The sequence below is a fragment of the Erpetoichthys calabaricus genome, chromosome 2 (genome assembly GCF_900747795.2).
Source record: "Erpetoichthys calabaricus chromosome 2, fErpCal1.3, whole genome shotgun sequence".
NCBI lineage: Eukaryota > Metazoa > Chordata > Cladistia > Polypteriformes > Polypteridae > Erpetoichthys > Erpetoichthys calabaricus.
In genome coordinates this window covers 75,314,222-75,330,273 of record NC_041395.2, presented here as the reverse complement: position 1 = coordinate 75,330,273, position 16,052 = coordinate 75,314,222, and the positions used below count along the sequence as shown (strand labels likewise).

The following is a 16,052-nucleotide window of genomic DNA, read 5'->3' as shown; positions in this document are numbered from 1 at the left end:
ATTGGCCTAAATATCCTTTTCCTTTGAAATTACAGTTATCAACAGGTTATATTTTGATGTAAAGTGGTGTTTATATATGTTTTGTAAAAGATGGCTGGCAACCCAACCCGGCCAGGATGCCCAAGAGATGGAAGGATGGGGGATGGCAGCTTCTTTAGGGCACTATTTCTCCCAGTACGCTAGATGGCAGGTCCCCTGGATTGCAGTGGTGCCTTGGATTCCCACAGGGCACCATGGGACTTGGAGTTCTATACCTCAGCCCTGTTGGGTACTGTGGGTGCTGTGAAAGTGGAGGAGCCATATGGCATGAGGTTTCCACCTAACCCGGAAGTGCTGGCAGACCACATGGGCAGAAGAGCAAAAGCACTTCCAGGTTGGCCAATATAAGAGGACTTGACCAACCTTATGTGGATGAGCCAGAATTGGGTGAAAAGTGGACGAAGCCTGCTGGGAGGAGCGGAGGAGAAAGAAAAGAAGAACTGTGTACTGTGCCAAGTATTTACTTGTGGCTGTGGTGGTGGGAAATGATTGTGAAGAGTTTTCCTCTTACTAAATGAGATGTTTGTGCTTTTAACTTGTGCCCTGTGTCTGTTGTGTTGGGTTTGAGGAGCAACAGTGCCCTCTATTATCCACTATATATATATATATATATATAAAGTTGCCAATGGCCAGGGACCTTACCTGGCTGGAATGCCTATATGGTGGAAGGACCGGGGGAGAGAACTTGCACAGGTGCATCGGACTCCTGCAGGGCAAGATGGGAGTTGGAGTTTGGCACAGCCCTGTTAGGTTCTGTGGGTGCTGCCAGGGGGTGCTGCAGGAATTGTTGAGCCCTTTATTGCAGCATTTCCGCCACACCCGGAAGTGCTGCCGGAAGCAGATTATGGGACACCCAGAGCTCTTCCAAATGCTCTCTAAGAGGAGCCACCTCATTTCATTTAGGAAGCCAGAGTCAGGAGGATGAAGATGAAGCTTGTCTGGAGGGGTGGAGGTGAATAGAGAGAAAGAGAAAGAAGAAAAGTGTGCTTTTGTGCTGTAACAAACTGGGTATTGTTCTTACTGTAATGTGCTGAGCAGGTGGGAAACGAGGGAAAGTGTTTCCCAAGGAGAAAATTTTTAAAAAGTGTGTGCTGAACTTGTGTCTGTGTGTGCCGGGTTTGGGGAGCTGTGCGCCTCATGCAGGCCACAATATATATAATATTAGTATGTGTGTGTGTGTGTGTGTGTGTGTGTGTTGTATAAATGGCATTCAGTAGTAGTTTATTCCATGGAGTAGAGGTTTGCCACACTTGTGGTGTATTCTCTATGCTTCATTGCAATTTCTATTAATAAAATCCATACTTCATAAGTGCTTTGTGTCTCTGAGATCATTTTCTTTTTACAATAGCTAATTCAAAGTCAGCAGTAGTCCCCTGTTTGGCTAGATTACTTTACAACCATGCAGCATTTTGTGGATTACACATGATATTTTTTGTAAATAATTTTAAAACAGCAGTGACTAATAAAACCTCATTGGAAAGAATGTAAAAACACAGTCATACATGCAGAAAAGGTCAGAGTGGTCACCCCTGAGAAAATTGGTTGACCTTTACATTTCCTTATCTTAAGTAATTTAAAATTCAGAGACGTCAATAAACCATTGCTAATCAGCATGAGTGCCTGGCATTGGCACACGGAGCACCAAGTGGCATGTTTACAATTGTTAATCAAACATCACAAATTGCTCTTTGACCATTGAAATTTCTCTTTATAATCTCAATAGGAATTATTAATTCAGGTTTCAGTCTATCATCCGAAAGACTATGAACTTTAAATGGCACACTTATACAGCCACCAGAATGAATGGCATAGAGATTTAGGGCTTGCTATATTGCATTTTGTTATAAATTTTATTTTCATGACAATTTCTGATTTCTTTACTACTCTAACGTAGGCTGAGGAGGGAAGGATGCAACTGATGCTTTGATATTTGGCTGTAACTTCAGCATAAGCAAGTGGCATCTTCACATTTTCAGGAAACTCAACAATACAATGCATCTTAGTTTTCTTCAGGTTTTGGTTTTTACGTGCACAATTTTCCATTCTCATTCCGGATCATTATTTCACATTCACTTTACTGGTCAAACTGATATCTTTCACTCAGATCACAATGATTGTCAAAAAACTCCGATATGTACCCTTCGCAATGTCCACAAAACCAACAGCATGTGGTCTTTAGTGACAAATCTCAGCCTAGATAACAGACGGCCAGACGCTATGAGGCACTGTAAAACACATTTGCTTGCCATTTTATGCTTGGCAGTTACATCAAGCAAAAAAAACAAGAAAATCAATTTCCTGCCCACTTCTCAATTGTAGAATTGTTTCCCGAGAAGAGGAACAAGCAGGTTGAACACAACAGTCTTGAAAAACAAGCAGGAGAGAAGTGTCACTTTAATTTATGTGTCTAATTCCTCTAAGGCTTTGTAGCAATTCTATGAATACAAAAATGTGCTCACAAATAAATCATTTTTCCTCATGAGGTTAAATTTTCTTAAATTTCTCGTAAATTGCCTATTATTTAAATGTGCTTTTAACAAAAAAAGCCATTATGATTAATAACAGAACTTTGTTTTAGCGTTCCTGTACAAACTGACCTTTAATTTATTTTAGTGCTTTGCTGAATTTGGATAATGAATGGATGTTTTATTCTATGCTTCTAGTTTTTTAACTTAATGATCAGCAAGCATGCGACAGAGAGTGATGTAATTACCTTCCTTGGAATTGTTGTTCAATTTTCCTTTTGCAGAGACGAGATAGTACATACATCCATCCATTCATCCATCCATCATCCAACCCGCTATATCTTAACACAGGGTCATGGGGGTCTGCTAGAGCCAATCCCAGCCAGCATAGGGCATAAGGCAGGAAACAAACCCCGGGCAGGGCACCAGCCACTGCAGGGCGCACACATCCACACACACTAGGGACAATTTAGGATCGCCAATGCACCTAACCTGCATGTATTTGAACTGTGGGAGGAAACCAGAGCACCCGGAGGAAACCCACGCAGACATGGGGAGAACATGAAAACTCCACACAGGGAGGACCCGGGAAGGCACCGTGCCACCCCACAGTACGTACAATATTTTACAAATGATAGGAGTTAACAGCTAATAGTCACAATAATCAATCTAAATATTTGTTTCACCCCCTTAACTGTATGACTCACTACAGAAGTAGCAAGTGGAGTATTAAGTGCTGTGGAGGAGAAATGAAGGTGCCCTCTGACACAGGACTCAACATGATATAGGCTGAACATACAAATCCAACTTTTGCCATGTCATACTGTATGTCACAAAACTTACAGGGAGTGTTTTAGAGGGAACACATTGGAATGATTTTGAGGTTACACCACCTCTTGTTTGTCCTTTTCTTCTCCAGCCTGGAGGACAACAAGTGGAGGAACAGTAAGCCCATTTCTGACCTGGCCTCTGTTTATACCAGTTTTGGTCTCCAGACTTTACAACCATGAAGAACCATCAGTATGGTGGCAGTTGTGCCCAGTGAGCCTGTGTCAAGTGTTCATGACGGACAATTACTTTCCTTTTTTCAACTTCATTCTGTCTCACAGGAATAAATCGAGCATCTGTCTTGGCTCCTTAACCTTTGATGTTGTTTGTTGCTCTTTTTTACAACAACATCTCAAATTTAGTGTTTAATGAACTTTAAATGTATATGTAATTATTTGGAGAATAGTAAAACTGTGTCTATGGCTTGTAATGACAAGGTATTGGGAAGGTTCTTTATGTATTTGTGGGCTTGAGGATGCCCAGATTGTTCATAATACACCTCATGTAACTAAACTATAGTGCTTCCTATCATTGTACACTTGACATGAAAAATAAATTACTAATTTTTGTTATCTGTCCAGATGACTTAAAACAAGCAGCATGTTGTGCAGTCCTATCGCCATCCCAAACATTTAAACATTTAAGTCACTTGCAGTCAGTGCAAACAATTGCTTGTTGACTGTCCTTTGTGAGTTCCAATAAAATTTAAAGCATAGGAGAAATAAAAATGCACATTACACAGTAAAGAAGAATGGAACACAAAAAAGAAAACCTGACAGCTCACCAAAGCTTCCATGTCTCTTTACAGCCGAGAAAAGGTCACATAATCGCGCAGGTGCACAGCTAGGGGTTTTCCCTGGCTTCTACATATTTTCTGTTTTATTTTTGTTTTTGAATTATTATTTTTCATATTTTTGTGTAATTTGTGTTGGGCTTGGTGATAATTTAACATTTCTGTTTTTCTTGAAATGTTGTGCTGCCATTCCATGTACTATGTAGGCTGAAATCCCAAGAGAGTTGACGTCACTACTGCTGGGTCCTCCTTCTGGCAAGTCAGCCATAAAGAGAATCCGTTGAGTTTGTAGTGGAGATTGTAAGTGTAGTTTCTTTCTTTGGATTCACTGGTTTTTTTTTTGTGAATTATCTACTGTTGTTCTTTAATTACGGCTTTCAGTTTGTGGATTACACATGGTTATGTCGGATTCCCTTTTTAGACACATCCTTTTGTTTTTTTTTGAGCATTTTTTCCTGTATTTTTTTAGTAATCTCTTAATTTATAAAGATTCATCTTCGCCCTTTTTGATTGCAAGCCCATGTTTTGATGACCCTTTGTTGAGCAATTTGAGACATTTATAGTATTTTGAACTGTAAAAACCAGCTCCCTATTATTAGGCCTGTCTAAGCTGAAGCCTACAGGCAACATTTAGGGGGACTGGCTCGTTTGGATTTACACTCTTTTCTGGGCTGGCCAGTGAAGGTCCTGGCCTGTCTTTTGGAAGCCTCACACTCTTTTTGCCATGTCTGAGACTCCCTCTCACAAGACTCTGAACACAGTCAAGAACATGCTGACCACTGCAGTGATTTCATCTAAGATTAAAGTACAGACGAATATAATCGGATGTGTCTCTTCATATGGCCCGTTTATTTAAACCAATTCATAATAATAAAACACATGTAACACCTATTGAAGAGAACACCCCATGAGCAAGTTTTGACTAACAACAAAAACATTCGATTTGCTCAAGAATGCTGTCTTAAAACCAATAAAATAATAAAATATGTCTCAAGTCATGTCTTGTTTTGTATGACTGGTATGCACCCATTCTTACTTTGACCAGGATCGCAAACTTTGGTTCTGTCTTCCGTATGAAGAGGTAGTTAAGTCAAAGCAGTATTCCTTTTATTCATTTGACTAGTTTGGGCTTTCAACTGTGCCTATTTACTTTCCTCCAGAGTTCTTTTTAAGTTTAAAAAAATACATACTAAAAATTAAAACAAGCCTAAAATTAAGTTACTTCCTTGACTTCTTTGTATAGACAGTGGTAAAACAGACAACCATGACATCATTTCAGCTTCAATTTCGATTAATATTACACAGGGTAAGCTTTTTTAATATGTCAAAGTCTGTCTAAGAGCAAAGTATTAAAAAGCAACATTGATTAGTTAAAAAAAAAGAAATCAATTATGTGCAGTGAAATTCAGACCCAAGTAAAAATCGTTAAAACTGAACGTGTAAAATGCATGTTGATTATTCACTAAAGCTACCTGCTTTGCTGCTTATACAGAAAATGTTTATAGGCAGACCTGCCATTATATCTCCCAGTCTTGCTTTTTGAAATTTGAAGACTCACATCTTTGATTCTTTTTTTGCTATGCAGTGACACAGGTGACAGTCTCCAAAGATATGACAAGTCCACACAATAAGCCTTTTCTCTTCTAAACACTGAAAAAGAGGCGACAGAGATGTAAGGTGTTGTGCTTTTTCCCAGTGCACAAAAACTTGATTTAAAATTAAACAATCAAAAGAGCTCTTGGCTCACACTCATATGTGAGAGAAAGAGTCTTAAAAGGTTTGCTGAGCTGTTTGTTGCAATCTGGCAAGCCGACCACCTGTGGATTTCCTCCTCTAGGGGATTATGAAGGATTTTCCTTGGTTCTTCCACACTGAAATTCACAAGCAAAGTGCTACATGATAGGAGCAGCAAAGCAGTAAGGTTTATTGTTAGGTTCCGCACAATAAAGAGCCAAGGTATGTAGGTGTACTAAAGTATATGAATAAAAAAATGATTATTTTTGAAAAAAACACATACTTTTTTTTCATACTTCACTTTTTGTAGAATGCTGCTTGGTGTCATGCAAAAAGAACGAAATGACAATCAATAAGAGCATAAAGGCCCAATTAGCCAAAGGTAGTATGTCAAGTTCCAATGCTGGGTTCTTCACTAGGAGCTGGAGGATGGATTAACATGGACACAGTCTAAAATACTTGCGTTTTTCGAACCATTTGCTAAGACCCTTACTAATTACCAATCAAAAGAATAAAACAGTCTAACTACTACAAAAAAATAAGTTTAGGCCACCTATTGCTTTTGCTGTGTGGGTGACTATGCATATAGTTGAACTGTAAAACACACAACTACTTTTAGTGGCAGATCACCCAGAAGATCTAAAGTACAAAGTTAAACATCCAACAATATTCAAACTTGCCCAAAGGCAGCCAAAATGGAGAAAAGATTTAGAAACTCCACCCTAAGAGATCTGACCTAATACACCACACTTTACAGCACAGATAAATACAGTAGTTTCAATAATTGTGGAATTTACCCTGAATCACCTTTTGTCTGTAACAGGTTATCATCTTGAGAAAAACAATTTTAAAGGAAATGTCAGAATTTGACTTTACTTGTACTTTGATCAAGTTATAATTTTTCTTTACAGTCATCTTTTCTTTTGAAAACAATGAAGAATGGGAATTGCTGATGCAAGGAGGCACGACTGTGGTAGGGGTAAGCATTTTCCCCTTTCATATTACTTAATCCAAAAGGATGCCAAATACAGTAAATCAACCTACCATATAAAGAAGAAATGGTGATAAGTAACTAAAAGACTGGGCCTGAGTCCCGACCTGGGAACTATCAGTGTAAAGGGTGGCTGCAATGGTTTTTCTGAAGGCTCTCATTTTTTTCTCCCTCACGTGAAGACGTACATGTTACGTTACTCAGTGGGTGTGTGTGAATGTATGTCCTGTGATTGATTTGCGTCCTGCTCCTGTCTAACATCAATAATAACTTGAGAGGCCCGAGCTCACTGTAATACTAAACTTGAGTAACATAGGTTTGTAAAATAGATTAGCGCAAAGCACCTACACAGATTAATAAATATTACAACATGTATGGAAGAGAATCACCTCCTTCAAAATATTAACATTTAGTGTTGCTTTGCAGCCTGCAATGAAGACACACATACAAATATTTCTCCAGCTGTATTTACTCAATGCAACTTACAACAGTCAAGTGAAAGATATAATAGCAACATTTAAGAAAAAAAAAATAAAATAAAAACCAGAATCACTGAGATGGTTAAAGAGCTCCTTCTGCTAAAAATACTTGTAAACTCAGTCTCATGTAACTAATCTCATTCACCATTGCACCCGCCCAGAGCTAATTGGCTTCCACTTGTGATCAATTGCAATTATTCTGATTGGTTCAGCATAAACACCAGCTATTCCTGGTGCATTCCAGTGCTTGGAAGTGCAACTGAAAGCAAACAATCAACTATGGGTGGCAAGGCATTTTCAAAAGATCTCGGGGATAAAGTCGTGGACAGGCATAGGTCAGGAGAAAGATACAAAAACTCTCAAAGGCTTTATCATTCCCAAGGAGAACAGTAAAGTCCATAATCAAGAAGTAAGAAGTGTTTGGTACTACTAGGACCCTTTCCAGATCAGGTCATCCCTCCAAACTGGATGGAAGAGTGAGGAGAAAACTGGTCAGAGTCTACCAAGAGACCTATGGCAACTTTGAAGCAGTTACAGGAATTTTTGGCAAAGAGTGGTCATTGTGTGAATGTGACAACAATATCACTAATGCTCCACAAATGTGGTTTGTATGGGTGGGTTTCAAGAGAAGAGAAAAGGTCACTCCTCAGGAAAGAAAGACCACATGAAGTCTCGACTGAGCTTTGCCAAAACACACCTTGAAGATTCTGAGGCCAAATGGAAAAAAGTGTTATGGTCAGATGAGACCAGAATCAAACTGTTTGACCTTAACACCCAACGGTGTATCTGGCGGAAAGCCAATACAGTTTACCATCCAAAACACACCATACCTACAGTAAAGCATGGAGGTGGCAGAATCTTGTTGTGGGAGTGTTTCTCTGCGGCAGGACTGGGGCACTTGTCAAGACAGAAGGAAAAATGGATGGGGCAAATTCTTGAAGAAAACATACTGCTCTCTACCAGAAAGCTGTCAATGGGAAGAAGGTTCACCTTCCAACATGACAATGACCAGAAGCACACAGCAAAGTTGTCCACACAGTGGCTGATGGAGAAAAAGGTGAATGTTCTTTTGTGGCCTAGTCAGAGCCCAAGCTTAAACCCTACTGAAAATCTGTGACATGACTTAAAGATTGCAGTCCACTAACAGTCACCATCCAATTTGACTGAACTTGAACAGTTCTGTAGAGAAGAGTTTGGAAATACTGCAGAGTCTAAATGTGCAAAGTTGGTAGAGAAGTATCCCTACAGACTTATATAATCAAAGTAAAAGGTGGTTCCACAAAGTATTGACACAGGGGGATGATCCTTCAACCATTTCAATGATTTTGTTTTTTTTTAATTTTTTTTTAAACTATTGCTTTTATATCTTTCACTTGGCTGTTATAAGTTGCATTGAGTAAATACAGCTGGATTTTTTTTTTGTGTGTCATTTCAGTCTGCAAAGCAATGAAATATGAATATTTTGAAGGGGGTGATTCTTTTCTATACACACTGTAGTTATAGGAAAAACATAATATTAGGATACTTTAGAACAATCTAGATGAGAACATGCCATTCATCCCAACAAAACTGGCCAGTCCTATCCATTTAATTTCTCTAAAATAACCTCAAGTCGAGTTTTGAAAGTTCCTAAAGTCCTACTGTCTACCACACTACTTGGTAGCTTATTCCAAGTGTCTATGGTTCTCTGTGTCAAGAAAAACTTTTTCTAAATTTACCCTCAACAAGGTTCCAACTGTGTCCACGTGTTCTTGATGAACTCATTTTAAAATAACAGTCTCAATCCACTGTACTAATTCCCTTCCAAATTTTAAACACTTCACTCATGTCACCTCTTAATCTCCTTTATCTTAAACTGAAAAGGCTCAGCTCTTTTAATCTTTCCTCATAATTCATCCCCTGTAGCCCTGGAATCAGCCTAGTTGCTCTTCTCTGGACCTTTTCTAGTGCTGCTATGTCCTTTTTGAAGCATGGAGACCAAAACTGCACACAGTACTCCAGATGAGGCCTCACCACTGCATTATAAAGCCTGAGCATAACCTCCTTGGCCTTGTACTCCACACATTGTGCTATATAACCTAACATTCTGTTAGCCTTCTTAATGGCTTCTGAACACTGTCGGGAATTCGATAGCTTAGAGTCTACTATGACTCCTAAATCCTTCTCATAAGGTGTACTCTCGATTTTCCGACCGCCCATTGTGTATTCAAATCTAACATTTTTACTTCCTATGTGTAATACTTTACATTTACTGACATTAAGTTTCATCTGCTCAAGCCTGTATGCTGTCCAAGTGTCTCTGTAAAGATTCAATGAATTCAGGATCATATGCAGACTTAACCAGCTTGTTATTTTTATTCCTATCCAAATTATTTACATACATTTAAAATAGCAGCACCCATAGCATCGCCATTCTTCCAGCCAGAAGAAATGCCGTATATCTACAGCATGTAAACAAGAATAAATAAATGAATAAACACATAATTCTAAATCATTTTTAAAAATGTATTCAATATAGAACACATACAGTTAACTAATGAAAGATAAAAAAGAAAAACAATACAAAATACATGAGAAACTCAGCAGCTAGACATCTGAGTTGAGATGCCATGGGACAAATGCTGACAAAAATAACAAACTCGGCACACTTGGTATTTTGCTTTATTTCCAATATTTTTGCGCATCAACAGGTATGGACATTTGCAATTTGTCCTAAAACAATTTTGTACTTTCAGAACACTTAACACTGAATGAATAACATTCAATGAAAGAAATGAGACTGGAAATTTTAATTGTTCATAATGCTTTCATTAAATTAACATGAACAGCAGAAATACCACCGTTCTTATATTGGTGTTCAGAATGTTTTTTTATACAATCTGTTTTGTGACAATCTGTGTTTGGATTTTATTCTTACTTTACAACTAATCTTTGCTATTTTCTTTCTTTGCATGCTGTTCTTGTGCATTTGGTCAATTTTCAGTTCTTGTTCCACTATACAAATATACCCTGTCTACACTGGAGACTCTAAAATTACCTTGTAGATGGCATGAGATGCCCCGTCCTGCCTGGTGCACTGTGTGCTAGGATTGTCTGCAGCGCAGCCATCTGTGCTCTGCATGAGGCACTGTGATAGGGTATAAAATGACAGTTATGGCTCCCACAAGGCATAGTTACCAATGTCAGATCAACATCACCAGAGCTAAATTACAAATAAAGTGTTTACACCGCACACTAATTTATCTGATTTGAATTTAATTTAACAGAGACTTTGCTACTGATTAATAACAGTAAATAACATAATTACTGTAAAATGCACATGACTAGCTTTCAGATCAGGGGCTGCTCACAGCACTTAGCACATCTTTCAAATGAAGCTACTGAAAAATTTTGAAACTGCTCTGGCATATCCTGATATTTGAATGCATCCCGTGTATAATTCCAGCTGCTTTCTGTCAGTAGCGTCATGTGCGTTATACTCCAGTGATCATTACATTTACCTGGAACAGCAATAGAATTAATGAGTAGCATTGCCAGCAGTGCAACACAGTGGCTAAGGCTCTAGTATTGAAAGCAAAATGTTGCTGGTTCAGTCCTTGAAGAGGATACTTTCTGTGTTCTAAAAATATACTGTATGTAATCAATTGTAATGAATCCTGATCTTGGGGAAAGGTTCTGACAAATATCTAACTATATCTGGTATGTTGTAGATACATAAACAGTGCAATAAATCTCTATCTGCAGTATATATACACACATACAGAGCCTATAAAAAGAATTGACCTCCTTTTCTGACACTGATTAACAGGAAAGGACTACTTAATATCAAAATGAAAACATATTTCTGCAAAGTCATCTAAATTAATTACAAATATGAAACACCAAATAATTGATCACATAAGTAATCACTCCTTTAAAATGACATAGTTAAACCATAACTGGTCCAGTCAATTAGTTTTAGAAGCCACATAATTAGTTACAGTGAATGGAGATCACCTGTCTGTAGTCGATGAGTTTTAGTTGGTGGTATAAACGCACGTGGTCTGGAAGGGCCAACTTGTGGTGAGTCAGTATCACGGTCAAACCTATGCACTGAACACAAAAGAAACACTCCATGCAACTCCATGCAAAGGTGACTGAAAAGTACAAGTCGGGAGATGGATACAAGAAAACATCCAAATCACTGAATATCCCCTGGGGTGCAGTTAAACCAACCATTAAGAAATGGAAAGTGTGTGGCCCAGCTGTAAATCAGGCTGTCCACAAAAACTGAGCGATCGTACAAAAAGAAGTCTAGCAAAGGAGGCCACCAAGGGACCTATGAGAACTCGGAAGGAGAGTGGAGACACTCTGCTTCAGCAGTCACAGCTTTATGGGAGAGTGGCAAAGAGGAAAATAACATCTTGGTCAGAGTTTATAGAAGGTGCATGGGAGACTCTGAAGTCAGCTTGGAGAAGATTCTATCAACTGATAAAGCCAAAACTGAGGTTTTTCACCATCAGACTAAATGCCATGTTTGTGGTCAAACACAGCACATTATCAGGAACACTCCATCCTACTCATGAAGCATGGGGGTGGTAACATTATGCTGTGGGGATACTTCTCTGCAGCAGATCCTGGAAGGCTTGTGAGAGTAAAAGTCTTCTTCTTCTTTTGGCTGCTCTAGTCAGAGGTTGCCACAGCGGATCATCTTCTTCTATATCTTCCTGTCCTCAGCATCTTACTCTGTTACACCCATCACCTGCATGTCCTCTCTCACCACATCTATAAATCTTCTCTTAGGCCTTCCTCTTTTTCTCTTGCCTTGCAGCTCTATCCTTAACATCCTTCTCCCAATATACCCAACATCCCTCCTCTGCACATATCCAAACCAAGCTTGTGAGAGTAAACTGAATGAAGCAAAAACCAGTAAAATTCTGGAAGAAAACCTGATGTAGTCTGCAAGAAACCTGTGTCTAAGGAGGAAGTTTGTTTTCTAGCAAGACAACGACCCCAAGCATAAAACCAAAGCTATACAGGAATGACTTAAAAACAGCAATATGAATGTCCTGGATTGGCCGAGTCAGAGTCCAGACCTCAGTCCAACTGAGAATCTGTGGCTGAACTTGAAGAAGGCTGTTCAGTCATGAGCCCTGCCAGAGATTGTGCAGTTTTGTAAGCAAAGACAGGGAGAAACGGAAGTGTGCAGATGTGCAAAGCTGATGGGGACCTGTGCACAAGGGTGCTGTGGCTGCCAAAGATGCATCTACTAAACACTGACTTCAAGAGAGTGAATACTTATGTGATCAGTTATTTTGTTTTAAATTTTTAATTAATTTAGACCTCTTTGCAGAGATCTGTTTTCACTTTGACATTAAAGAGTCTTTTTCTGTTGATCAGTGTCATAAAAATCCACATTAAATCCACTGTGATTCAATGTTGCACGATAAATAAAATTTATTAAAAAACTTCTAAGGAGGTGAATATCTGTAACAATTAAAGGTGGCACGGCACTGGTGCCTCATACTTTGAGAATTCAGGGTTCAATTCCTGGGTGGGACACAGCCTTTCCACAGATGTTAACAAGGTTATCTCCTCTGAGTACTCTCGCCTCTTCCTCCTGTATCCCAAAGATGAGTCTGCGTGCAAGTGTGTGAGTGAGGGAGTCTGGGTGAAAACATAAATGTGCCCTAAGATAGCATAGCACGCTGTTCCAAGTTGGATCCTGTTTTGCACTCCTGTTAGAAAATGGAAAAACTGAATAATAATTAACAAACTGGGTGAAACTGTTACTGTACTTATCTCCTTCATTTATAGGCTAGAAAATATAATTTAAAACTACTTCAAGGGTATATAGAATGATTTTTGAATAAATTTCAGAACTGTACTCTGAATTGGGTATTTTTACCACACAAATCCCTTACAGCTAGGAATGTATTGCTGATCTGAATACATTTTAAATGATCATAAAAATAACAGTTCCCAATGTTAATGTAACATTACATTCTCCAGTTTGATTAAATCTGATTCTGGGTTGAGAGAAACTGCAGCCTCTTGACAACATACTGCAGGGCCCAGTCACACACACATCCAATGATGGCCAGGTTGGACTTGTCATTCAGTTTGACAAACACACAGAGTCAGGTCAGGTTGGACAGCATGTGCTGGTTAGTGCTGGGCGGTATGACCAAAATTCTATATCACGGTGTTTTTCAAAATTATACCAGTTTCACGGTATGCAATGGTATTTTTTTCCCCATGCATGAGTGGATGTTAACCACATTTTCCACTGCAATTACTGTAGTAGACTGGCTAAGAATAACCTGTTCCACTGTCATGAGAATTGTAAATTGTACAAAAAACATTTTAATGTGCACACAAGTATTAATCCAGGTTTGCATGGCCCTGTAAAGTGATAGTTTTCAAGGGGGTGGCACTAATGAAGAGAAGGAATCACATTGCATGACAGTTGCAGTCAAAATAGAGAACCTTTTTATTGAACAAATTTTACATAACTTAAACTATAAAGTTGACAGCGTATTTTCAACCATCCATTTAAACTTAGTAAAATATCCAGAGGTGCTTGTCAAAAGTTGTATTGCACTGAATGTCTTAGAAAAGGAATAAATAGTAAATATGTGTTGTAAACCAACTACACTTTCTGTTAATGTTAACAAACTCTGTCCACTGACACGTTAGCTATATGGATTGTAATGGCGTTGGTTATCTCGATCCACAGCTTGCTTTCTTTGTCATATCTAGTATCTCTAGCAAACGCATCTACAAGTGACGTCTGACTTGAGTGTCCTCCAGCTTTTTCAGTTTTACCTGAGGATGTGGAGGTGCCAATCTTAGTTCCATACATTCATGGTACTCCAAAGCATGTTTGTGGCTAAAATGGTGCAGCAAATTGCTCATGTTGCCGCCTCGGGCGACATCTTTAGCTCGACAGCATTTGCAGTAAATAGTTGTTTGGTCAACATCCGACCTTTTAAAACTAAAATGTCTCCAGACAACTGACACGGCTCCTTTTTCGGCAAAAGTTCTACTGTGTCATAATGTTTAACTTTATCGTCTGCTACAGCTTCAGTTTGAGAATGTTCTCTGTCCATTTTCACAGCTCAATACCTCCACTAACGCATGTACTCCATTGCATGAGTGTTTAGCGGTGCAGCAGTGAAAAACATCCCCCCTTAAACAGTTTCCTGCTGTGCCACGTTCCGAATGTTGTTTTTCACTATTTAAACTGGTGTTGCGGTATCAGAAAAATCCATATCATATCAAAAATAAAAAACAGTTTTCAGTGTGAACCGGTATACCTCCCAGCACTAGTGCTGGTACAGTGCGCTGGTGTTCCCATCATACAACAAAACAGCTCAGGATCCTGGTTAGCAACCCCCCAGACAGACACATCACCCTCCAGAAATTACCATCTATGAGCCGTAGCCAGGTGTTAAGTGGGTTTCCCCTTGGCCTGGTCCAGCTGCTCGAGTCTTCAACAATAAGGATTCTGTGAACCAGATTAACTTTGGGGAATCGTAGTGGCCGTAGTGCCATAACTGATGCTCCCTCACAATGCAGGCAATGTGCCTCATTTGGGACTCCATGAGAAACTGCTCACTCGACACAAAGTCAAACCAACGGTACCCAAGGATTTTCCGGAGAGACACAATACCAAAGGAGTCCAGTCTTCATCTCAGGTCACTGGATAGTGTCTATGTCTCGCAACCATATAGCAAGACTGGAAGCACCAGGACTATAAAGACATGGACTTTCGTACTTTTGCATAGATATCCGGTGCGCCACACACCCCTTTCCTTCGACCTCCATGCTCTTCTACTCGATCTATTGACTTCATAGGAAAAGTTACCAGAGACATGAATGTCACTGACGAGTAACCAGTGAAAATAAATAAATGAATAAACAAAGGAAGAACATGCAAACTCCATACAGCAAATGACTGGGTGAGGAGCTGAAATCCAGGATACGGCACTGTGCCACCCATGTTCTAAAGTATTCTAAGAATATGGGAATAAACTGTTAATATTTATTTCAAATCTGTAATTTTAAGCTTCAAGATAAACTTCTGGATAAATGCTCCTTAACTAACATCTCTCAAAATGTAACCAGTTGTAATAACGCATGCTTAAATGTGGTAGCGCAGTGGTGCAGTGGCTAGTATGGCTCTCTGGACTGTGGTTCAGTTCATGGCCTGGACACTATCTTTATGGAGACTGATTGCATGTTCTCCCTGACTTTATATGGGTTTCCTCTCACATTCCAGAGATGTGCTTGAATCAAATAACTACCAACGAAAAAACCCTACTAACAAGCAAGTTTTTTAGTTCAAGTGTCAGCCTTAAATTGCCCTGGGGTCAGTAAGCACGGCTGAGAGTGTTTAAGTATACGCTATGCTGCGATGGAGTGATGCACCATTATCATTTACTTGCTGTCTTTCATGTCGCTCAAGGAGGCTGCACCCTTCTAGATGGATTCCATTGAAGAACTGATGCAGTGTACCATTTGACAATTCAGTCCCACTTCAATATTCAGCTTTTTTTTTTAACACTGCCTTCATTTTCTACAGTATGCATATGGACAGCAGGCATTTTATTCTTAAACTGCAAAGCTTTTCAGTCTGCACTTAATCTTCCATTTCATTTCCCATAATAAAACAGTTTTGCTTTACTGTCAAAATTCACATCTTTTTGTTCAGCCATAATAACTGATTTGTTTTACGCTAA

General features: G+C 39.1%; 1 protein-coding gene across 1 annotated transcript in view; it reads right to left on the bottom strand.

Annotated features, from left to right (window-relative positions):
- LOC114645984 (polypeptide N-acetylgalactosaminyltransferase 18) overlaps window positions 1-16,052 on the bottom strand; it is a 771,561-nt gene that overhangs the window by 404,337 nt on the left and 351,172 nt on the right. The window lies entirely within an intron of this gene.